This window comes from Schistocerca gregaria, chromosome 10 (genome assembly GCF_023897955.1).
Source record: "Schistocerca gregaria isolate iqSchGreg1 chromosome 10, iqSchGreg1.2, whole genome shotgun sequence".
NCBI classification, from domain to species: domain Eukaryota; kingdom Metazoa; phylum Arthropoda; class Insecta; order Orthoptera; family Acrididae; genus Schistocerca; species Schistocerca gregaria.
This window is the reverse complement of record NC_064929.1, coordinates 77,610,642-77,636,329: the sequence shown is the minus strand read 5'-3', so window position 1 is coordinate 77,636,329 and position 25,688 is coordinate 77,610,642. Positions and strand designations below refer to the sequence as shown.

Below are 25,688 nucleotides of genomic sequence, written 5' to 3'. Positions count from 1 at the left end.
GTGCTGCTGCAAACGTCGTCTAACTGTTCGTGCAGATGGATGTTGTCTAGCAAACGTCCCCATCTGTTGAGTTAGGGATCGAGACGTGGCTGCACGATCCGTTACAGCCATGCGGATAAGATGCCTGTCATCTAGACTGCTAGTGATACGAGGCCGTTGGGATCCAGCACGACGTTCCGTATTACCCTCCTGAACTAGTGTACAAGGTCTCCAGCGGTATGTCACATACAAATTAAGTGCAAAGTGTCTTGTTTACCACCGTATACTGACGATCGTACTGCTCAAAGTGTTGACGGGAGCCACGTTGGTGCCAACTGCAATCGTAAATTCTAGGAGAGTTAAGTGATCTTGGGTTAAATTACTGTGAGTGAAGTTGTGACCTTTATATTTTTTGTTGTTACAAGTACTTGGTTGTTTTGCGAATAGGTCGCGATTTCCAGGAGCGTAACTAAGCTCTTTTTGGCTGTATTGTTCCGAATTTCTCGCGATTTCCTGTGCTGCTGTTAGGCTGGCACATAGGGACACGGCCTGAATTGGCAGCAAAAATCTGGTTGCGGTGACGGACTGATCTGTAGCGTATAGTCAGAGGTCCAGATACTGTTGGAATACAACAGTTTGGTTGTGAGTTGGCGAAGCGAAATTTCGGAAAAAGAAACTGAACAATAGTCGTGAAATTTTACGAAACTGGGTGTTCGGTGGAATTCAGGGAGGGCCGAGCTAAAAAACGGTTCCTTGAGCCCATTGAATTTCGGATGAAGAAAGTGGTGTTCAGAATAATAAAAGAAAAGATCCTCTCTGAAGCTATGATCGTTAGTGACTGCTTCAGTTAATACAACACACTAGAAGGTACTGTAGGTTTTCAGAAGGTTAGAGTGAACCACAATCTGAACTTTATAGATACGAAAGAGCGTTCCGTCCACAAACAAAACGTGGAGAGAATGAAATGGGACGTCAGAGGTGCCATCCCACAATATGGCAGAAAGGGCAAACATTTCGAGGGTTACCTAGCTGAGTGTATGTTCTGTCGAGCACATAACCAAAAATAAACATTACATCACTTTCTCGCTGAAGCGGGTACAGTTTACTCCACCAGTGGAATTAAGATACAGCAAGTCTTTTGAAGAATGTTGCAAGCGCGAGTCGCGGCTACAATTCTGTGCCTTTTTGGGGAAACTGACGCCTTCAGTTTTCTCGACATTACAGGTATGTTACTGCAGTATTTTGTTTGGTACTGCACGTTTTGCACAGTACATTGGAATATCCACTTTATTTGTCTTTCAATTTTAACAATTTTTTCGTTGATTGTGTGTTCGAGCATTGGAAATGTGATGATATGATTAGCTGATTACATAGCGTGTAATGTACTCTCAATCTGTGTTCTGATTGGCTGAAGAGATCACGTGTCCTGTGCCCAGATTGTAGAACAAAAACACACCGTACAGCGCAATCTCGCTTTCACATTTTCCGAAGTTATCATGCGGCATACACCAGATATGTCGTGCTATATTTGCTGGATTTCGTATTCATACATGTTTATCACGCAAATAGGCAGTTTCAGTACGGTACTACGGCGGGTTATAGATCTATCCTAGATGGTCCTGTTTTTCTCGGTTTGTTGAGCTACAGTGCCTGAAAGTGCGATACCGAAACACGAGGTATGTTCAAATTAGTAAGGTGGCTTTATATTTTTATGAAAAAACATTTATTTATTCATCAGTATTCATGCTGTCCCATTCAAAGTAATCCCCCTCAGATACAAGACACATGGGCCACCGCTTCTTCGAATCCTCGAAGCACTTCTCATAAGCACTTTCTGGTATAGTACTTCCATCGATGCAGTTTTTATTTCCTCAATCGTTGAAAATCTTTGTCCTTTTATAGGTCTTTTCATTTTTGGAAAACGGTCGCAGGGAGCCAAATCCAGTGAATGTGGTGGCAGAGGCATGATTGTCATGTTTTTGGCCAAAAGATCTCAAAAAATGGCTTTGAGCACTATGAGACTTAATATTTGAGATCATCAGTCCCCTAGAACTTAGAACTACTTAAACGTAACTAACCTAAGGACATCACACACATCCATGCCCGAGGCAGGATTCGAACCTGCGACCGTAGCACCAGCGTTAGATGATGCACTACGCCACTGTAACTGAAAAAAGTGAGCAAAACTTTGACATTTGATCGAACTTGGCGTGCTTTTTTCGGTCTTGACTCTTCGGGGTGCTTCCATTGGGACGACTGGGCTTTGGTTTCGATGACATAACCGTAAACCTATGTATGTCACCAGTTATAACCCATTTGGGCAAATCAGGATCATCATTGACGTAATTCAAGAACTCCAGAGCGATGCTCATGCTACGGTTCTTCTGATCAAAATTGAGAAGTTTTGAAACAAACTTCGCTGATACATGTCTCATGCTTAAAACATTAAAAAATGCATGACACGATCCGACCGATATGCCAACATCCTCAGCAACTTCTCTTACGATAATTCGATTATTTTCCAAAGCAATTTTCTTCGCAGCTTCGACGTTATAACCTGTTGTTGATGTGCTGAGGCGTCCAGACCGAGGTTCGTCATTGGCATCTTTCGGCCATCTTGGAAGATCTTGTACCACTTGTAAACTTTTTTTACTTCGAGCAGATTCACTGTATGCCACTGTCAATTTCTGAAGTGTTTTAGAGCACTTGATTCCATTTTCCATACAAAATTTGATGCTAATTCTTTGCTCCATTTTTATAATAATCGAAAATCGTCGAGCACACTACAACACGTCTAAGCTTTCTACCCGCCAAAAACAAACGAAGTATGCTGCACACTAGAAACTGTGAACATATGTTCAGGACATGTGTACCAACATAACCAAAAAAAAAAAGATCGATGATCGGATGTACGTTGTCGGTGCAATTTGGAAAGTCACCATACTATATGAACGACCCTCGTATAAAATTCTACCATTTTGACAGTAATAAGAGTAGCCACAAATGCAGACTAAGCCGTCCTGGTATTGAAGTTGGTACTATCTTTGAAGAAGAATAAGAATAAGACGAAGACACTGGTCCAGGAAATGGCTTAAAATGAGAGACTTATCCATGAAAATCAGCTAAACGGGACTATTACTCTCAGAACACGATGATTAAATCAGTTTTCTTAGGGTGGACAATGAAACTCTCAAAAACCAGTGTGTCAAATTCGCTCTTATCTAGCCACACACGTGTCAAACAAGCCTATACACGTACCGAGAAAGTTTGTCAATTTAACCTTACATTTGAAGCAGACGCTCTTCGTCTATGCTGCAATTTGGCACTAGTAGGAATGGATAAAAGCGCAGATGAAGTATTTGTATGGTAACAGGACTCTGGCACTATGTTTAAAGAACAAGACGCTGGTACAGGGAAAGTTTTAAAATGTGACAGAAATTGTTGTTGTTGTTGTGGTCTTCAGTCCTGAGACTGGTTTGATGCAGCTCTCCATGCTACTCTATCCTGTGCAAGCTTCTTCATCCCCCAGTACCTACTGCAACCTACATCCTTTTGAATCTGCTTAGTGTAATCATCTCTTGGTGTCCCTCTACGATTTTTACCCTCCAAGCTGCCCTCCAATACGAAATTGGTGGTCCCTTGATGCTTCAGAACATGTCCTAGCAACCGATCCCTTCTTCTGGTCAAGTTGTGCCACAAACTTCTCTTCTCCCCAATCCGATTCAATACTTCCTCATTAGTTATGTGATCTACCCATCTAATCTTCAGCATTCTTCTGTAGCACCACATTTCGAAAGCTTCTATTCTCTTCTTGTCCAAACTATTTATCGTCCATGTTTCACTTCCATACATGGCTGCACTCCATACAAATACTTTCAGAAACGAGTTCCTGACACTTAAATCTATACTCGATGTTAACAAATTTCTCTTCTTCAGAAACGTTTTCCTTGCCATTGCCAGTCTACATTTTATATCCTCTCTACTTCGACCATCATCAGTTATTTTGCTCCCCAAATAGCAAAACTCCTTTACTACTTTAAGTGTCTCACTTCCTAATCTAATTCCCTCAGCATCACCCGACTTAATTCGACTACATTCCATTATCCTCGTTTTGCTTTTGTTGGTGATCATCTTATATCCTCCTTTCAAGACACTATCCATTCCGTTCAATTGCTCTTCCAAGTCCTTTGCTGTTTCTGACAGAATTACAATGTCATCGGTGAACCTCAAAGTTTTTATTTCTTCTCCATGGATCTTAATACCTACTCCGAATTTTTATTTTGTTTCCTTCACTGCTTGCTCAATATACAGATTGAATAACATCGGGGAGAGACTACAGCCCTGTCTCACTCCCTTCCCAACCACTTCTTCCCTTTCTAATGTCCCTCGACTCTTATAACTGCCATCTGGTTTCTGTACAAATTGTAAATAGCCTTTCGCTCCCTGTATTTTACCCCTCCCACCTTCAGAATTTGAAACTATTCCAGTCAACATTGTCAAAGGCTTTCTCTAAGTCTACAAATACTAGAAACATAGGTTTACCTTTCTTTAATCTTTCTTCTAAGATAAGTCATAATGTCAGTTTTGCCTCACGTGTTCCAACATTTCTGCGGAATCCAAACTAATATTCTCCGAGGTCGGCTTCTATCAGTTTTTCCACTCGTCTGTAAAGATTACGCGTTAGTATTTTGCAGGTGTGACTTATTAAACTGATAGTTCGTTAATTTTCACATCTGTCAACACGTGCTTTCTTTGGGATTGGAATTTTAATATTTTTCTTGAAGTCTGAGGGTATTTGGCCTGTCTCATACCTCTTGCTCACCAGATGGTAGATTTTTGTCATGACTGACTCTCCCAAGGCAGTCAGTAGTTCTAATGGAATGTTGTCTACTCCCGGGGCCTTGTTTCGACTTAGGTCTTTCAGTGCCCTGTCAAACTCTTCACGCAGTATATCTCCTATTTTATCTTCATCAACATTCTCTTCCATTTCTATAATATTGTCCTCAAGAACATCGCCCCTGTATAGTCCCTCTATATACTCCTTCCACCTTTCTGTTACATAAGGTACTATATCTTCTATGAAATGATGACTGCTACGGAGAAGAGACTAAATGCTATAAACAAGCCATTATACCATTTATGTGGAGAGTTGATTTTAAATTTTGTTGTACGACTAGCAATCAGTAAGACGTCATAGTAGCTGATGCCAGTAGAGAAGATACAATTCTCATTAGTACGTGCACACCCGGTTGCGATTTAACAGGTTCAGAAACGCTTTTTGCCCGCGGAGTAAAGCGAGCAAGCGAGCTCGGGTCTGTCTTTCTCGTAGGCCTCGATGTAAACAGTTGTGACGTCACGCTCATCGGAGGAAATTCGTTGTTATGAAGCATTGCATAGTGTCCCTAAAGCCTTTGACGCATTTTGCTCATGTCAGACCCTTGTATGGGCACTGTCTTTTTGTTGTTGTATATGGAGCATTTCCTTCCCAATTTATGTTTTATTTTCGTTTTTTCCCCTTTCGTTCATGTTTTATTGCTGCATTATTATTCTGCAATAGCGGGATACAGTAAAATCTTCTGTTAGAGTAGCGGTTCTTAACAGGCAAAATTACAAAAATTTAATTGAAAACTAAAACAATGAAAAATTCCCAGAATTCTAAAAAATTCGCAGGTTTTTCCCGGTTTTCTCCCGGAAGAAAATATTCCCGGGGTTTTCCTCGGATCTCTCGGTTGTCCCGGGTCGTATACACCATGGTTAAGCATCATCTAGACTTGACAAACACGCCAAACAGCACCGAACACGGCGAAGTACACAAACCAAAAAAAGTTTTGCATCACCTCGGTATCGAGAGTTCCGGAAACTGTACAAAAAATTGGAACAGAGATCAACATAAACATCACTTCTGCCTTTTTATTGCTCTTGAAAACCACACATACAGTGAGACCTTCAGAAATGGTGGTCCATATTGCTGTACACACTGGTACCTCTAATACCCAGTAGCAGGTCGTCTTGCATTGATGCATGCCTTTATTCTTCGTTGCATACTTACCACAAGTTCATCAAGGCACGGTTGGTCCATATCGTCCCACTCCTCAACGGCAATTCGGCGTAGATCCCTCAGAGTGGTTGGTGGGTCACGGTGTCCATAAACAGCCCCTTTCCAATCAATCGGAGGCATGTTCGATAGGGTTCATGTCTGAAGAACATGCTGGCGATGTCGTTATCCTGAAGCAAGCCATTCGCAACATGTGCGCGATGAGGGCACTGATTACCTCAGATGTCAAGTGGCTCAAATGGCTCTGAGCACTATGGGAGTTAACTTCTGAGGTCATCAGTCCCCTAGAACTTAGAACTAATTAAACCTAACTAGCCCAAGGACATCACACACATCCATGCCCGAGGCAGGATTCGAGCCTGCGACCGTAGCGGTCGCGCGGTTCCAGACTGTAGCGCCTAGAACCGCTCGGCCACAACGGCCGGCAGATGTTAAGTCCCATAGTGCTTAGAGCCGTTTGAACCATTTTTTCCCGGATTTCCCAGTTCCCACGTGAAAAATACACTTGTTCCATGATAAGTGACAGTATACTTTACTTCGGAGCTTTAAAAATATCAATTCTTTCAATGGTTTTATACACCAGCATTGAATTTCCCGGGACTTCAGAGAACGAAAATACTCAGTAACGATTCCACGAAACACAGTACGTTAGTTTCCGAAGCATTGAAATCGAGATTGAAATGCGAATTTCTAAGCCAATCAAAGCTCGTGTCACGTGATCTCGCCAGTCAATGACATCACTGTTAAGAAGAGCGAACACACAAATAGGAGAAGTTAATGGTTTAAATTAATGTACATAGCGTAGCTACAAGAAAAGCTAATGTTTTACATATAATACTGGTCTTTTTACGTGAGTTACACTTTAAAATAAATCACACAAATGTACCTGTAAAATTTTAAATAATGACAATGTATGGTCTTCTAGGTTCGAAGTTCTTCTAAGTGGCTGGTTCTCAATGTGTTAAGTTTTAAATCACAGTTAAACGCTCTGTGATTTTAGAATTTCATTGCACATTCTCACGAGTAACATAATACGTCTTGCGTAATAGGAAACTTTTAAAGGAACCCTTTTCGAAGCTCCATTAACAATATTTTTCCGCGACCTGTTAGAAAAAGGTTCGTTTCAGCAGTTGCCAGAGAGCGCCGGAAAACAGGCGTTACAGCACGGGGGCAGCTATGACGAAGCACCAAGCCCGTATGTTCGTGTATTTAACGAGATCTTGCGCGACGTCATAAAAGAAATAGAACATCGGAGGATACTGGAGCATCGGAACTTCGTAAACCATACTAAAATGCATCATTCACTTTGAAATGCACGTTCATGTGTCCAGATTCACAATTAAGTAGGACCAACCTGATATTAAGCTTTTCAGTGCGCTTTTTTCGGGATGCAAATTTTCTTAGCTTACCGGTATTTTATTATCTCATGTTCGGTTCTTTGTTATGGCATAATTAAATTTGCTTGAAGTACCAATACTGTATTACCTCATGAAACTTCCTGGTAGATTAAAACTCTGTGCCGGACCGAGACTCGTACTCGGGACCTTTGCCTCTCGCGGGCAGGTGCTCTACCACCTGAGCTGCCCAAGCACGACTCACGCCCCGTCCTCACAGCTTTACTTCTGCCAGTACCTCGTCTCCTACCTTCCAAACTACAGAAGCTCTCCAGCGAACCTTGCAGAACTAGCACTCCTGAAAGAAAGGATATTGCGGAGACATGGCTTAGCCACAGCCTGGCGGATGTTTCCAGAATGAGATTTTCACTCTGCACCGGAGTGTGCGCTGATATGAAACTTCCTGGCAGATTAAAACTGTGTGCTTGGGTAGCTCAGTCGGTAGAGCACTTGCTCGCGAAAGGCGGAGGTCCCGAGTTCGAGTCTCGGTCCGGCACACAGTTTTAATCTACCAGAAAGTTTCATATCAGCGCACACTCCGCTGCAGAGTGAAAATCTCATTCTGTATTATCTCATGTTTGGTTATTTGTTATGGCTTAATGCCAAACATGCCAGATGATGAAAATGTGCACTTGAAATTCAGTGAACAGTTGATAAAAGCCAATAGTGCGAAATGAAACACTTGTTTCCAATAAATTGACTGTTTCTGCGACAGAGATTAATGAAATCCACATTTATTTAGCAAACCGACAAAGATAACTTCTCTGTTCTGCAAGGCAATTTATGCTCGACTGCCAGAAATGTGGAAACACAATAAAATCAGAAAACTGAAGCAAATAACATTTTTTAGCCTTCCGTAATTATGTGAGTGTATTTTAATTCACTTAGCAGGTCCCAGCCACAGAAACTCGTTTTGTTTTCATCTGACGTGAGAACTGTAAACGAGAAGAAAACAACATTATCACTACATATACATCTACAATCATACTCCGCAAGCCACCTGACGGTGTGTGGCGGAGGGTACCTTGAGTACCTCTATCGGTTCTCCCTTCTATTCCAATCTCGAACTGTTCGTGGAAAGAAGGGTTGTCGGTATGCCTCTGTGTGGGCTCTAATCTCTCTGATTTTATCCTCATGGTCTCTTCGCGAGATATACGTAAGAGGGAGCAATATACTGCTTGACTCCTCGGTGAAGGTATGTTCTCGAAACTTCAACAAAAGCCCGTAGCGAGCTACTGAGCGTCTCTCCTGCAGAGTCTTCCACTGGAGTTTATCTATCAACTCCGTAACGCTTTCACGATTACTAAATGATCCTGTAACGAAGCGCGCTGCACTCCGTTGGATCTTCTCTACATCTCCTATCAACCCTATCTGGTACAGATCCCACACTGGTGAGCAGCATTCAAGCAGCGGGCGAACAAGCGTACTGTAACCTGCTTCCTTTGTTGTCGGATTACATTTCCTTAGGATTCTTCCAATGTATTTCACTCTGGCATCTGCTTTACCGACGATCAACTTTATATGATCATTCCATTTTAGACTAATTTATAGAATTAACTGCTTCCAGTTGCTGACCTGCTATATTGTAGCTAAATGATAAGGGATCTTTCTTTCTACGTATTTGCAGCACATTACACTTGTCTACATTGAGATTCAGTTGCCATTCCCTGCACCATGCGTCAATTTGCTGCAGATCCTCCTGCATTTCAGAACAATTTTCTATTGTTACAACCTCTCGATATGCCACAGCATCATCCGCAAAAAGCCTCAATGAACTTCCGATGTCATCCACAAGGTCATTTATGTATAATGTCAATAGCAACGGTCCTACGAAACTCCCCTGCGGCACACCTCAAATCACTCTTTACTTCGGAAGACTTCTCTCCATTAAGTTTGACATGCTGCGTTCTGTTATGTAGGAACTCTTCAATCCAATCACACAATTGGTCTGATAGTCCGTATGCTCTTACTTTGTTCATTAAACGACTGAGGGGAACTGTATCAAACGCCTTGCGGAAGTCAAGAAACACGGCGTCTACCTGTGAACCCGTGTCTAAGGCCCTCTGAGTCTCGTGGACGAATAGCGTGAACTGGGTTTCACACGATCGTCTTCTTCGAAACCCATGCTGATTCCTACAGAGTAGACTTCTAGTCTCCAGGAAAGGCATTACACTCAAACATAATACGTGTTCCAAAATTCTACAACTGATAGACGACAGAGATATAGGTCTATAGTTCTGCGCATCTGTTCGACGTCCCTTCTTGAAAACGGGGCTGACCTGTGCCCTTTTCCAATCCTTTGGAACGCTACGCTCTTCTAGAGACCTACGGTACACCGCTGCAAGAAGGGGGCAAGTTTTTTCGCGTACTCTGTGTAAAATCGAACTGGTATCCAATCAGGTCCAGCGTCCTTTCCTCTTTTGAGCGATTTTAATTGTTTCTCTATCCCTCTGTCGTCTATTTCGATATCTACCATTTTGTCATCTGTGCGACAATCTAGAGAAGAAACTACAGTGCAGTCTTCCTCTGTGAAACAGCTTTGGAAAAAGACGCTTAGTATTTCGTCCTTTAGTCTGTCATCCTCTGTTGCAGTACCATTTTGGTCACTAACCGTTAACACGGCTCACGTGGAGAGTAGCCCCCCCCCACTACAACCCAGGCTGCTTTGCGCATGTGCGAATGTGGCAGCTTGGTCGCACCAGAACAGTTTTTCCGGGTAACATCTGGCTGCTTGATACTGCTGCTGATACAGCCTACAACCACACTTGACGTAGCAGGAAGCGGGAAAAGGCAGTGCAATTTCGCAACTCGACTGCGCATGCTTACGAGCCCGCTGGCAACTCCTTAAACGAACTTCAATGGTCGCGCTCATCGGCAGCAGTTTATTGGTATGAAGAATTCCACAATCGTCGTCCTAAGGCCTCTGACCATTTGACTGTTTATCAGTTCTTACCACTTAAAATTACAGAAATTTAAAACTGAAGACTAAAACAATGAAAAATTCCCGGAATTCTAAAAAATTCACCGCTCTTTCTCTCTGTTTTCGTCCGGATGAAAAAAATTCCAGGGTTTCCCGGTTGTTCCGGAGTGGATACACCCTGACTTTTCTGGGCTTTAGGTGTTCAGGGTATTTTGTATTTATGAATGTCTTTCAAACGTATATTGAATGAATTGAATTAGATGTTTAGATCACATAACTAATGAGGAGGTACTGAATAGAATTGGAGAGAAGAGACATTTGTAGCACAACTCGAATAGAAGAAGGTAGGGCATATTCTGAGGCATCAATGGATCACCAGTTTAGTACTGGAGGGCTGCGTGGAGGGTAAAAATCGTAGAGGGAGACCAAGAGAAGAATACGCTAAACAGATTCAGAAAGATGTAGGCTGCAGTAGGTACTGGGAGATGAAGAAGCTTGCACAGGATAGAGTAGCATGGAGAGCTGCATCAAACCAGTCCCTGGACTGAAGACCACAACAACAACAACATTGAATGACTATCATTTATGGGTAAGTGAAGTATGTCTGCACAGCTTCAAATTAACTGAGCAAAACATATTTCGAATAGGCCCCTACCTGTACATGTGTGATTCGAGGTCTATTAAAAAAATCCGATAGTCACATTAAAATGCAGTCCTAGTTCTAGTAAAACTAGAAGTGATACATTGATATTTGATAGAGATCACAGTTTTACAGCGATTCTATCTTTCCACACATCAGGTTTATACTGTGTTCTAAAAAGTACAGTTTCAAAGTTAGTGTGTGATGCCATAAACACTAATTTAAAACCTAATATTTTCACTCTTGCACCACACATACCAGTACTACGAAATTTTTAATTTATTCAACGACAAAATTTTGGAGCTATGCTTCGTACAAATGAATGAAAAGATGCTGTAATATTGTAGATTTTCGTTATTAAAAGATATACTCAATCTATATATTTCCTAATCTAATTCCCTGAGCATCATCCGACTTAATTCGTCTACATTCTATTATCCTCGTTTTGCTTTTGTTGATGTTCATCTTAGATCCTCCTTTCAAGACACTGTCCATTCCGTTCAACTGCTCTTCCAAGTCCTTTGCTGTCTCTGACAATTACAATGTCATCGGCGAACCTCAAAGTTTTTATTTCTTCATCATGGATTTTAATACGTACTCCTAATTTTTCTTTTGTTTCCTTTATAGCACAAATTAACCATATGTGCTCATAACCTCATTGGTAAAATTTTACACACCAAAGTCGCATATCCTGTAGCTGTAGATTTATAAACTATACTGTGAACGTGTTTTGGCGAGATTCTTAGTGTGGTGTATCATTGAAACTACAATTAGCATGTCGATTAACCAAGGACATCAATAATAAGAAATGCCTATTTCGCAATTCCAAACCAAAAACTACCAAACAGTTACGTATCTTCCCTGAAGCCCTTTGCGCCCCACAAGGCTTGAATCTGAACAGGAAGGGCTTGACAGGTAAACTAGAGATTCAAGAGGGGAAAATCCTGAGAAAAATTCTGGGGCCGATCAATACAGATGGTGAGTACAGAAGACAATCAAAGCAGGAACCATACAATCACACTGAGGAGATCACAGATGCAGCCAGGAAGAGACGTCTCGCTGTCTACGGACGTATCACAGGATGGACCAAACGAGACTGACCAACCGACTTCTAAACTACTGGAAGAACAGGAAGACCGTGGCTGACAGAAGTCAAGAAAGACATCCAGCAACTGAACGTAACTGAAAGTGGCATCGGAAACCGAGCACTTCCCAGAAGGGCACTAAAAGAAAAGAGGTTCGTAAAAAATCCGGCGCCCTTTGGATAAAGGAGAGAAAAGAGACACATAGCCAGAGAATGCGGGATTTCTGGGCAAACATCAAGTCCCTCACCAGGCTGAAAAGTTGAATATCGCGGTCCTTGGCTGGCCCATTCGAAAGAAGAAGAAGAAGAAGAAGAAGAAGAAGAAAATAGACGGTGTCTGAGGAAAGACATCGTGGTGGAGTCCGCGGATGCGAAGTTCTCCGACATCAATACTTTGCGCATGCTCCCTACACTATGCACCTGAGTGTAACAGTGTTCTGTTTTCAGTATTTCTGTCGAGTTTCCAATCGGTACGGTATACACGAAGGATCAATGAGTGTTTCCTGTGTTGAAGTATGCAAAAACAGGAACGTATGAGCAATATCGGCTCGAATTCATACGAAAATTTCCCAGTGCGCATGTTCCCAATGATGCAACGACACGTAAATTAGTGAAGAAATTGCAAGAGACTGTGTGGGGCGGCGGGTGGAATAATAGAATAGAATAAATGTTTTGTATTTATGCTGTTTGCCGTTCTCAACACTGGCTCTCTAACTACAATATTGGCAACCAGAAAGTGATTAGCAAAACGTGAAGACTGCAATTAGAATTCCTAGTGCCCACTTCAACTGAGACATACATTTATAGCTACAGCTTATAGCTCTGAGGAATTAGGAGATTGTCTGGGATTCATAATCAAAAACCATTCTCTCTAAAATGTTCACTATATTCTGAAAGTCACAGACCAAAAAGAATTCACACAATCCAACTACCAGAGCAGTTCAGAGTCTAATGCGCTGATACCACTATAACTGTTCAAATTAAATGTTTAAGTGAATGCTCGCCATAATATGATGATAATGTTCATCAAACGCCACGCTAAATAATGGTAGAATGTCTGTCCTGCGGCGGCACGTGAAAATACGACATACGCAAACTGAAGATAGATCATTAAAGTCATCCCAGAATTAACACATCACTCGAAAACGATTTCATGGTTACGCATATCCCGAGTAACTTATTACTGCATCCGAGGCTGTTTATATCAACGATACCGACGCGACGCGACTCCCGGCGCAGATGGTGCGCTAATCAGCGTCTGGAGAGAACTGGGGCCTTCCTCTTCTCAGGCAGCGTTCTTACATATAAAGCCGCGGTGCGGACGGTTAAGTGAACGCCTGATTAATTCCGCTGTCCCGACTAGCCGCTGGGCTAGTAATGCACCACTTTAAGTTATCGAATAAATCATTGCTTCCTTTGCTGATGGCCGATGAACCTCTCAATTTAAATGTGCAATCAGCACACAAGTAAGTAATCATAATAAAAGTCTGACGTGGCTAAGTCAAATATTTTGGGCGAGATAATTAATTTAATTGCACTACATGCAGTAGACGAGCTCTGAATTTGCCCTTTGGACATACGCTATCGCTATAGTTTTATAGTTATTCAGTTGAAACTTCTCACATCTTTATGATTATAGCAAACTCCCTTCTACTTAAATTTAAACATCCTAGCTTTATTTATTCGCCTACTTAATCTATCTTGCTTACTTAATTTCTAAGACAAAAACCAGAAAATCATGAATTTCAACTAAAATTTTAATTTGTGAGATCCAGAATACTGTTTCTACTACATTATTATGAAAAAGGAATTTAAATATAAATTTCCAAGTTTCTAGCTCTTTTCTGTTGTGCCAAAGATTTTTACAGCATAACATACAAAATTTCGAAAATGGTTAAAGTTATTGAACCGATATCCAACACATATTGATTTTGTATTACTCCTGACATGCTAGAAACGTTTCAGGTTATTTACTTCATTTTAAAGTATTGCGCAATATTTATGGCGTCAGAGCTACTTACAGCGGACTAGGCTGGCACACAATGGAAAGACTGATGTGAATTTTATAAGGCGTGAGTATGCTGCTTCCCTGGAACTGGATCCGAACTACACAAACGATTCTTCTCAATGGACAAAGTTTCCCGAAGTCAGAGTGATTTCAGGTGTGCCGGAGGGGTGTGTCGTAGGACCGTTGCTATTCACAGTATACATAAATGACCTTGTGGATGACATCGGAAGTTCACTGAGGCTTTTTGCGGATGATGCTGTGGTATATCGAGAGGTTGTAACAATGGAAAATTGTACTGAAATGCAGGAGGATCTGCAGCGAATTGACGCACGGTGCAGGGAATGGCAATTGAATCTCAACTGTAGAGAAGTGTAATGTGCTGCGAATACATAGAAAGAAAGATCCCGTATCATTTAGCTACAATATAGCAGGTCAGCAACTGGAAGCAGTTAATTCCACAAACTATCTGGGAGTACGCATTAGGAGTGTTTTAAAATGGAATGATCATATAAAGTTGATCGTCGATAAAGCAGATGCCAGAGTGAAATTCATTGGAATAATCCTAAGGAAATGAAGCCCGAAAACAAAGGAAGTAGGTTAAAGTACGCTTGTTCGCCCACTGCTTGAATACTGCTCAGCAGTGTGGGATCGTACCAGATAGGGTTGATAGAAGAGATAGAGAAGATCCAACGGAGAACAGCTCGCTTCGTTACAGGATCATTTAGTAATCGCGAAGGCGTTACGGAGATGATAGGTAAACTCCAGTGGAAGACTGCAGGAGAGACGCTCAGTAGGTCGGTACGGGCTTTTGTTGAAGTTTCGAGAACATACCTTCACCGAAGAGTCAAGCAGTATATTGCTCCCTCCTAGGTATATCTCGCGAAGAGACCATGAGAATAAAATCAGAGAGATTGGAGCCCACACAGAGGCATACCGATAATCCTTTCCACGAACAATACGAGACTGGAATAGAAGGGAGAACCGATAGAGGTACTCAAGGTACCCTCCGCCACACACCGTCAGGTGGCTTGCGGAGTATGGATGTAGATGCAGATGGCCAAGAGAATCTGTCGTTTTCACCGAAAATAAAATCGACGAGATCGCGGAGTCCTTGGAAAGATGTCCGAGAAAATCTCACCGCCGTTTGGCACTACAAACTGGTTGTCAGGAACATCTGCTCACAGAGCTGAACCCAAACCGAAATTGAAACCGTAGAAAATATCGGCAGTGCATCAACTCAGATACTGTTGCTCGGCGTCGTTATTGCAACTGGCTGTTAGAGTCTGTGCACGATGGGGAAGTTGACTCTGAGATTTTTTTTTATTTTTTTTTTTTTTCTTCTGAATGAGCTTGGCTGCATTTATTGGGGGTACATAAATTCTCATTGCAGTAGACATTGGAGCTCCGAAAATCCTCGTGAATTGCGTTAATAATCTCTGCATGATGTGAAAACTGGAGTGTGGTGTGCAGTTAGTGCAAGACGAATTATCGTACCAATCGTTTTCCCCAAAGAATACGTTCTGAAAGGTATGTAATCAATATGTTGCATTTTTTTTTTTTTCGAGAAGCAACACCTAACAAAAAGATGTACACTTACTTCACACAGGACAATGCGAGAAGACACGTCGCTAAAGGTTCTATGACAACAATACGAAGTGTTTTTGATTATGGGATAGTTGACTGGCCACCTCGTTCTCCAGATCCAAGTCCGCGTGATTTTTTTATCTTTCGACAATTTCAAAAGACAATATGTGTGCAACCAATCCCTACACGATCGAAGAGTTGGAAGGCAGACATCGGCAACCAAAATTCGTGGAGTATCTGTTAATGCGTTCAGGAGGTGGCAGGCTGCTCTTACCACAGAGGGACATCATTCTGAGCACTTCATGTAGCCTAAATAAAGGGAAGCTTAAAGGCAGAAGTGGGGGAGGGTGCGGGGGGGGGGGGGGGGGGGGAGGGTAGGACGTCACACGGGCCGACTTGGAGCAGGAGAGGCACCACAGGACATTTTAATTTACACTGTCTAGACTTTTACAAATAAATTCGTAAAACTTTGTCAGCATCACCAGAAACCATTCAGGATTCATATTCATAGCAGTGAACTTCAAAAACCTAACAAAATAATTTCTTTTACATGCAAAATTTCATCATTTTTTCAGTTACTATTGGTTGCATTTGATGCTATGGGTACACTTTTCTTCGCAAGTAAGAGATATACTTCTATGAATTTTGCACTGATTATTAAACAGCAACTCCTTAAAGCAAAAGTCTACAATTTTCCAAATCTACTAAAAACGGTGGTAAAAATTTAGATGGTTAACTATAAAATTTGAGTTTTTTATAAACACGAACTTTAAAACAGCTCATTCATTTTGCCGGATATTAAATAAATTATAGAGTTTCATACACATGTAAGCATGGTTTGAATGCTGTGCAAAATTCGTCGAAGAATCTCTGTTACTTATGAACAAAAGTGTACCTATAAGAGCAAATGCAGCCAATAGTACACTGATGGCCATTAAAATTGGTACTCCAAGAAGAAATGCAGATGATAAACGGATATTCATTGGACAAACATATTATACTAGAACTGACATGGGATTACATTTTCACGCAATTTGGGTGCATAGATCCTAAGAAATCAATACGCAGAACAACCACCTCCGGGCGTAGTAACGGCCTTGCTACGCCTGGGCAGTTTTACTTCTGCCAGTACCTCGTCTCCGCAGAAGTACAGCTGTGAGGAGGGGGCGTGAGTCGTGCTTGGGAAGCTCAGATGGTAGAGCACTTGCCCGCGAAAGGCAGAGATCCCGAGTTCGAGTCTCGGTCCGGCACACACTTTTAATCTGCCAGGAAGTTTCATATCAGCGCACACTCTAGGGGACTGATGACCTCAGATGTTGAGTCCCATAGTGATCACAGCCATTTGAACAAACCATTTGTCTAACTCGCTCTCTTCTGAGATTGATGTCTCCACTCTTGTAATTCAAAGGTATTTTCAAGATGTTTAAAGTATTCATCCATGTAAGAGAATCGTCGGTATATGAATAACTGTTATTGTTTATCAGTGTTTAAATAACTTTAACCTTTCCTGCCAACCTTTCTATCAAACATCACTGATATTCGAATTTGTAGCGGCCGCTAGTGCGTCCTTGAAATCTGTTAAACCGATCCGTAAACAGTTTCCAGACAGCACGTCCGTGCATAACGCGTGATTTTAATGACTGCCATACGGCCAACGAACGCTGTGAGCGGTTAGTCCACTCCGGCTGTGTCTAAGCAGCTCAGATTTCACTGTTAAAGGCAAAGTTGCCACCCAATATCCGAGAAAAATTAATTGCTGTACCCGAAGATAATTTAGAAACATTTCGTTTTGGTGCTTGACAGTATCGATTTGATACAGGATGATGTGAGAAGTAGTCACAGGTACCAAGAAACACGGAATGATAGGCATAACGGACTCTGGAACAATCTTCATAACAACACCGTAACAGTGGTGCGTGGCATTCCAGTACACCAACAGACGGTGACGGGTAAAGAAAACAGTCAACGAAAGCAATCATATGCGCGAAGACTGCGCAAGAGTAAGAACAGATAACGCCCTGGGTACGATACCTGGAGCAACCGCAACGGTCATAGAAACAACAACAACAACAACCGGGACCGTAATTATCAGGGGCAAGGTAGTAAATTTAACGCGCACGGCCAGAATCAAAATGATGACGGTGCTGACGGACAAGATGTGCGCGTACTCGAGATGGCAGAGGTGCCAACCTCAGCTACGACGCCAGCGTCACACTACGTGCGGCTCTGTCGTGCTGCCTGATAGCAGGCGCGGAACGGAATGTGTGGAGAACTGTGCTGGAGCATGTGCGTGCGCTCCCGTACAATGACGACCTGTACGTGAGGCAGGAATCGATTACAGATAATGGAACAACTTCCGAACAGAATCGAGAATCTATACATGCTGCTGTAGTAGGAGGTATTCCTACAACACTCATTTTTGACACTTGTGCGACCGCGAATGTTATTGAAACAAAGTTTTTCCACACCATCACTTAGCATCGAAAAGTACCGACGCTACGAAAAGTACCGACGATACGAAAATTACCGACGCCACGAAAAGATACCGACGCTACGAAAAGATACCGACGCCACGAAAAGATACCGACGCTACGAAAAGATACCGACGCTACGAAAAGATACCGACGCTACGAAAAGATACCGCCGCTACGAAAAGTACGGACGCTACGAAAAGTACGGACGCTACGAAAAGTACGGACGCTACGAAAAGTACGGACGCTACGAAAAGTACGGACGCTACGAAAAGTACGGACGCTACGAAAAGTACGGACGCTACGAAAAGTACGGACGCTACGAAAAGTACGGACGCTACGAAAAGTACGGACGCTACGAAAAGTACGGACACTACGAAAAGTACGGACACTACGAAAAGTACGGACACTACGAAAAGTACGGACACTACGAAAAGTACGGACACTACGAAAAGTACGGACACTACGAAAAGTACGGACACTACGAAAAGTACGGACGATACGAAAAGCACCGACGCTACGAAAAGTACGGACGCTACGAAAAGTACCGACGCTACGAAAAGTACGGACGCTACGAAAAGTACGGACGCTACGAAAAGTACCGACGCTACCGGTTCTGATTTGTGTGGAATCCGGTGTGCTATTGGCTCCCGGAGGCCAACGAGTTACGTCACAGGCACAAGTAGATTTTAAATGCGAGAGTGGGGCCGATAGACGGACGTTCCTCGTCGTGAGAGACCTCACGGTGTCCTGTCTCGGAGTTATCGACCTTCCCCGCGGTCAGTGTCGTTTGAGGACTGGAGAATTAAAAATTCTGAACTTGGAGAAAACTGAAGTTCGGTATACGAAGCTGTGTGATGGTATTCAAGTGAAAATCATAAATAAAAGGATGCTATGTGTGCAAGACCATTCTAGGTACCGAGGCCTACACCCTATGAGCAGGATCGCCAACACTATGGCAAACTATGCCATTCAGAATAAGTCGGAGGAGGCTATGTCTTTGTCGGATGAACAAAGAGAGGATTTATGTTTACTTTTGGAGAGATACATTCAGGTCTTTTCCAAAAGGCGTGTTGTCATAAAAGGATATGAATAACGGATGGAAGTATACCTTCATAACACCTTTGCACATGTAGCCTACTCCGTCCGACGGTGTAAACGCGAGGCTGTGAAATAGGTTAGTAAGATGATCCAGTGGCGCATCATCGAACCATCTTTCTCTCCCTACTGCAGCCCTCTCTTAAGGCCTGGCCGCATTCTCGGAACTTATTTGAAACAAGATAATTGTCCCAGTGAGGACTTCACCCTAGAGCTTACACGAACAACTGCAAAATTTCATTAATTAAAACTTCCGGCCTGAATTGCCTTGGTCCATATATAAAACTATTTCTCCTTCGTGACGTTTCGTTGCCTACTGCAGGCAACATCTTCAGAGCTGAGTCGGCGACTGACTGCTAGGCGCTGGAGGTCCCGCTTATATAGAACGCTTAGATGGCGCCACCACTCGTCACGTGCTTTCGACTTTAAAACTATCTCTGGCTAGTGCCATCTCTCTCGATTATAGGTAATCGATAGTCACTTCGTTGGTACAGACTCGATCGCCATACCATGTCTAGTTTTAATCTTTCTTTTTTATTAAAATTATTTTCGTGCTTGTAGATCCGTGTAGCTTCCCTATACATGCGGGAATAATAATGTGAGGTCCTAGCTATCACGTTTGTCTCACTAAATTTTATTTCGTGACCACCGTCTTTTAAAACGCGTTCCGCTACACCTGATTTGACAATTTTTCCCAATCAACAGTCCCTTTTGTGTTCCGTTAGGCGGGTATTAACGCTCCTTTTAGTTGTTTCAATATAAACCATGCCACAGCTATACGGAATTTTACACACACCTGGGGTAGCTAAGGAGTGTCGTGCGACTTTCACCGATCTTAAACTTTCACTAATTTTCTTCGTAGGTTGAAAGATTGTCTCCACTTGAACTGTAGATTGGGACAAATTGACAAATCAGCTGTAGCGGAACACGTTTTCAAAGACGGTGATCACGGAATAAAATTTAGTGAGACAAACGTGATAGCTAGGACCTCACATTATTATACCCGCATGTATAGAGAAGCTATAGAGGTCTACAAGCACGAAAATAATTTTAATAAAAAAGAAGGATTAAAACTAGACAAGATATGGCGGTCGACTTTGTACCAACGAAGTGACAATCGATTACCTATAATCGAGAGAGATGGCACTAGCCGGAGACAGTTTTAAAGTCGAAAGCACGTGATGAGTGGTGGCGCCATCTAAGAGCTCTATATAAGTGGGACCTCCGGCGCCTAGCAGCATGTCGCCGACTGACCTCTGAAGATGTTGCCTGCAGTAGGCAACGAAACGTCACGAAGGAGAAACAGTTTTATATATGGACCACGGTAATTCAGCTCAGAAGTTTTAATTAATGAAGACGCCGGCCGTGAAAGCTTACATGTTATGAATTGCAAAATTTCTTGGGTACAGTACTTTTCATCGCTCGACATGAGCTTTCGTACTGGTAAGTCAAGTTAGGAGAATAATCTAGAAAGTATACTGCTTTCAACTTTGCTGGAATGTCTCACCAATTTACGGTTTTGCTATTAAGGTAAGTGCCGGAATGTTTATCTCTGTCCTGAACACGGTCCTGGGGCCGGAATTGCTATATGGGGTAACATTGTATGTGGACCATTTTCAAGTTGCAACGCCGACGTAGGAGGATGTACTAGATATGGTGTCCAAGAAGTTCTGAGTTTGGTGTAACAGCCAACTTAGAGAAATCAAAGTTTGCTACGGATGAAATTTCTGGGATGCATAGTTTCTGCCACGGGCATACTACCTGATTCAGAAAAGATGATGCAGTTCACAATTTTCCAGCACCTACTACTAAAAAGCATCTCTTTTCTTGAACTTGCATCATTTATTACGCCGTTTTATACCCGATCAGTCAATGAATGATCCTGATCTCTTAAATTTACTGAAAAAGAATGTAGTTAGACATTCGTCGAGCAAATGCTAGCAGGCGTTCCATAATATCGAACAGTTTGTTATCAGCGAACGTCCTGCATCACCCCGACACATTTCTGCTTAGCAACTGATGCCTCCTGGTCCGGTTTCGTCGCGTGCCTCTTTCAGGAGGGCAACATAGAAGGCAAGATAATGTACAAAATCATCAGTTTTGCAAGTCGAGTCCTGACTGAATGTGAAAGACCTTACACCACTAGATGGCTGAATTGGCTCTGGACACTATAGGACTTAACATCTGAGGTCGTCAGTCCCCTAGAACTTAGAACTACTTAAACCTAGCTGAGCTATGGACATCGTACACATCCATGCCCGAGGCAGGATTCGAACCTGCGACCGTAGCAACCGCGCTGTTTAGGACTGAAGCGCCTAGAACTGTTCGGCCACATTGGCCCGCACCACTACAGAGTTAGAGTAATTAGCCGTTGTGTGGTCTTTCAGCAATTTAATTATTACATCTCTGGTAAATATATCAAAGCTTATTGTGTCTCCCAGGCCCTTAGTTTTCTCCGAACGTGCAAATTGTTGCATCAGTTGCTAGCGCGGTGGACTGTTATACAGCAGGAATATGGTTACGAGATTGTGCATGTAAGTGGTAGGGAGATTTACCTTGGAATTCAGACTTAGTGGAATAAATGTCTAATTTCACAATTATGTCGATAAAAGACCCTTTACTCCGCCAGTACTATTTACAAATGTGTAAGAACATGGCTAATTAACAGGATTCTAATTACAGGTGGGCCCAAGTGAAGCGTACGCTTGTCAAGCGGCCACACCACAAACTGCCACACTACTTTACGGTCCATAATGACATAAGGGAAGCAGTGGTTGGGAAGGGAGTGAGACAGGGTTGTAGCCTCTCCCCGACCTCATTCAATCTGTATATTCAGCAAGCAGCGAAGGAAACAAAAGAAAAATTTGGAGTAGGTATTAAAATCCATGGAGAAGAAATAAAAACTTTGAGGTTCGCCGATGACATTGCAATTCTGTCAGAGGCAGCAAAGGGCATGGAAGAGCAGCTGAACGGAATGGACAGTGTTTTGAAAGGAGGATATAAGATTAACATCAACAAAAGCAAAACGAGGATAATGGAATGTAGTCAAATTAAATCGGGTGATGCTGAGGGAATTAGATTAGGAAATGAGACACTTAAAGTAGTAAAGGAGTTTGCTATTTGGGGAGAAAAATAACTAATGACGGTCGAAGTAGAGAGGATACAAAATGTAGACTGGCAATGGCAAGGAAAGCGTTTCTGAAGAATCGAAATTTGTTAACATCGAGTATTGATTTAAGTGTCAGGAAGTCGTTTCTGAAAGTATTTGTATGGAGTGTAGCTATGTATGGAAGTGAAACATGGACGATAAACAGTTTGGACAAGTAGAGAATAGAAGCTTTCGAAATGTGGTGCTACAGACGAATGCTGAAGATTAGATGGGTAGATCATGTAACTAATAAGGAGGTATTGATTAGAGTTGGGGAGAAGAGGAATTTGTGACACAACTTGACTAGAAGAAGGGATCGGTTGGTAGGACATGTTCTGAGGCGTCAAGGGATCACAAATTCAGTACTGGAGGGCAGCGTGGAAGGTCAAAATCGTAGAGGGAGACCAAGAGATGAATACACTAAGCAGATGCAGAAGGATGTAGGCTGCACTAGGTACTGGGAGATGAAGAAGCTTGCACAGGATAAAGTAGCATGGAGAGCTGCATCAAACCAGTCTCAGGACTAAAGACCACAACAACAACAATAACAACAACGTAGTGCTTTTCCACCGCCAATGCAGACAACCAGAGTCATGTTGTGTCTGCGTACCGGACAGGTATAAGGAACGTGATACGGTACTGCCGTATCGCATAGGACCACTTTGGGGTACAGTTACATACCGGACCTACACCAGTGCGGGCATAAATTAATTCGCACCTGTAAGGTTTGTCAGCGAAGTAAGCCTACTTTTTCGAACAAAATACCACCGCATCCAATTATCACCAATTAACCAGGAGAGGTGGTGGCCATTGGCGTCTCCGGTCTCCAACCCAAGACGAATGGAGGTGTCACATACATTGTCGCCTTGTAGATCTCTTATTTAACAGTGTACGTTTCTATGCCACTAAGTCAGCAACAGCTGCGCCCATCATTAACCGAATCCGAGGAGGTTTCTTTCCCGGGTTCGGGAAGCCAGATGCTATTCTGCCCGATAATGCACCAAATTTCACTGACAAGAGATGGAGAAACTTCTTAAAGGAAAATGGTATCTGCCACATATTCATAAGCAGTTTGCATCCAGAACCAAATCCCACGGGAAGGATTTTCCGGGAATTCAATAGGTTCATTCGAACATACCGGGTGATTAGTATAAATTTGGAAACTGAATAAATCACGGAATAATGTAGATGGAAAGGTACAAATTGACAAACGTGCTTGTAATGACATGGGTTTTCATTAGAATCGAACGAAATACAAAAGTTCAAAAACTGTCCGGCAGATGGCGCTTCAAAGGAAAAAGCAAAGATGATGTTCTTTACAGGAAATGCTCAATATTGCTCAACAATAGCTGTAGTCGAGGAATAATGTTTGGAACAGCACTGTAAAGCATGCCTGGGGTTACGGTGAGGCATTGGCGTCGGATGTTGTCTTTCAGAATTCCTAGACATGTCGGTCGATCACGATACACTTGAGACTTCAGGTAACCCAATAGCCAATAATCGCACGGACTGAGGTCTGGGGACCTGGGAGGCCAAGCATGACGAAAGTGGCGGCTGAGCACACGATCGTCACCAAACGACGCGCGCAAGAGATCTTTCACGGGTCTAGCAATATGGGGTCGAGCGCCATCCTGCATAAACATCGTACGTTTCAGCAGCTGTTTATCAGCCAGGCTGGGGATGATGCGATTCTGTAACATATCTGCGTACCTCTCACCCGTCACGGTAACAGCTACAAAACCAGAATCACGCATTTCCTCGAAGAAAAAAAGGCCCTATAACGGTAGATGTGTTAAATCCAACCCATACCGTGACTTTCTCGTCGTGCAAAGGAGTTTTCACGACAGTTCTAGGATGTTCAGTAGCCCAAATTCTGCAGTTGTGGGCGTTGACAGACCTTCGGAGCGTGAAATGAGCTTCGTTGGTCCACAACACGTTACTCAACAAATCATCATCTTCCGCCATCTTTTCAAAAAACTCCTACACCGCAAATGCCCTCCGCTTCACTAAATCGCCAGCTAATAGTTCATGATGCCGATGGATTTTGTACGGATAGCATCGAAGGGTACGCCTCAGTGCCAACCAGAAATTAGTGTATGGAATGCCGGTGCGACGTGCGACTGCACGAGCGCTGACTTCCCCGTGCATAAACGAACCCGCTACGGTCTCCATTTCTTCCTGAACTGTCTCAGCAGCATTACGCCTTGTGCTCGGTCGCACACCACGGGGTCTATCGTCTAAACAACCCGTGGCTTCGAACTTCGAAGTCATTCTCGCCACAGCTGCATTTGTCAACGGACTTTTACCCGTTCTAACCCCTTCCTATGGCGATAGGATCGTAACGCTGAACTAGCACATTCCCCATTCTGATAATACCTTCACTAAAAGCGCCTTTCAGGTAACGTCAACATGCTGCGACTGCTGGCGTACCTGATTCTCTCTCTTATTACAGCTCCGTTTATATACGATTGTCATACGCAGTCACTGACGTTTTGCTGTCCAGCGTCATCTGGCGGACATTTTGTGGAATTTGTTTTTTTTCGGTTCTAATAAAACCCCATGTCATTCCAAGTATGTGTGTCAATTTTTATCCCTCTATCTACATTATTCCGTGGTTTATTAAGTTTTCATATTTATACTGACTTTTTGATCACCCGGTATATACCGAATAAACAAACCAAATGGGTGGAGTTTGTTTCATCATTCGAACAGGTGATTAACAATCTTCCCTACACGACGACGCAACTTACGCCAGCGTCTGTTATGTTCGATACTAAAGAGAGGAATGAATGGGTCAGTTTTCTGCCGAGATATTCTGATGATGAATTATCCAGAGAGGAACGAATCAGACGAGCGTTTATTGCTGTTAAAGCTACACAGACTAAGAAGCGTGCTTACGATGAGAAGCTTGGAAAAGTGCAAGAATATAATGTCGGAGATCGTATCCTCCTGAGATCACATCCAAAATCTTTAGTTTTAATGCAAAACAAGAAGTGGCAAACTTTGTACACCGACCCATACGAAACTGTACATATTCCTCATGAAGCCTGTTACTTGCTTGCCTACCCGGAGTATCGGAAGATCCAGGCTTATACCATTAAAATGATCAAGAAATATGTACAATGTCGAACAGAGTTCATATTTATCCACGTAAACAAGGGCATGCAGCATTTTGTATTATTTTCCTTATTATTATTATTATTATTATTATTATTATTATCATCATCTATGATATCCTATGGCTTTTGCAGACATATACTTGTTAAAATAAACAGAATATGGACTATAAAAAGAACAAACAGAGACT

General features: G+C 42.5%; 1 protein-coding gene across 4 annotated transcripts in view; it reads right to left on the bottom strand.

Moving 5' to 3' along the window:
- LOC126293387 (F-box/LRR-repeat protein 7-like) overlaps positions 1–25,688 on the bottom strand; it is a 162,913-nt gene that overhangs the window by 117,966 nt on the left and 19,259 nt on the right. The window contains exon 1 of one of the 4 annotated variants that reach the window (XM_049986597.1): positions 6,029–6,204. The exons of the other annotated variants lie outside the window; for them this stretch is intronic. The gene's annotated coding sequence lies outside the window, so the exon portion shown is untranslated. Of the gene's footprint in view, positions 1–6,028; positions 6,205–25,688 lie in introns of those variants that run through there. 4 annotated transcript variants of the gene reach the window in all.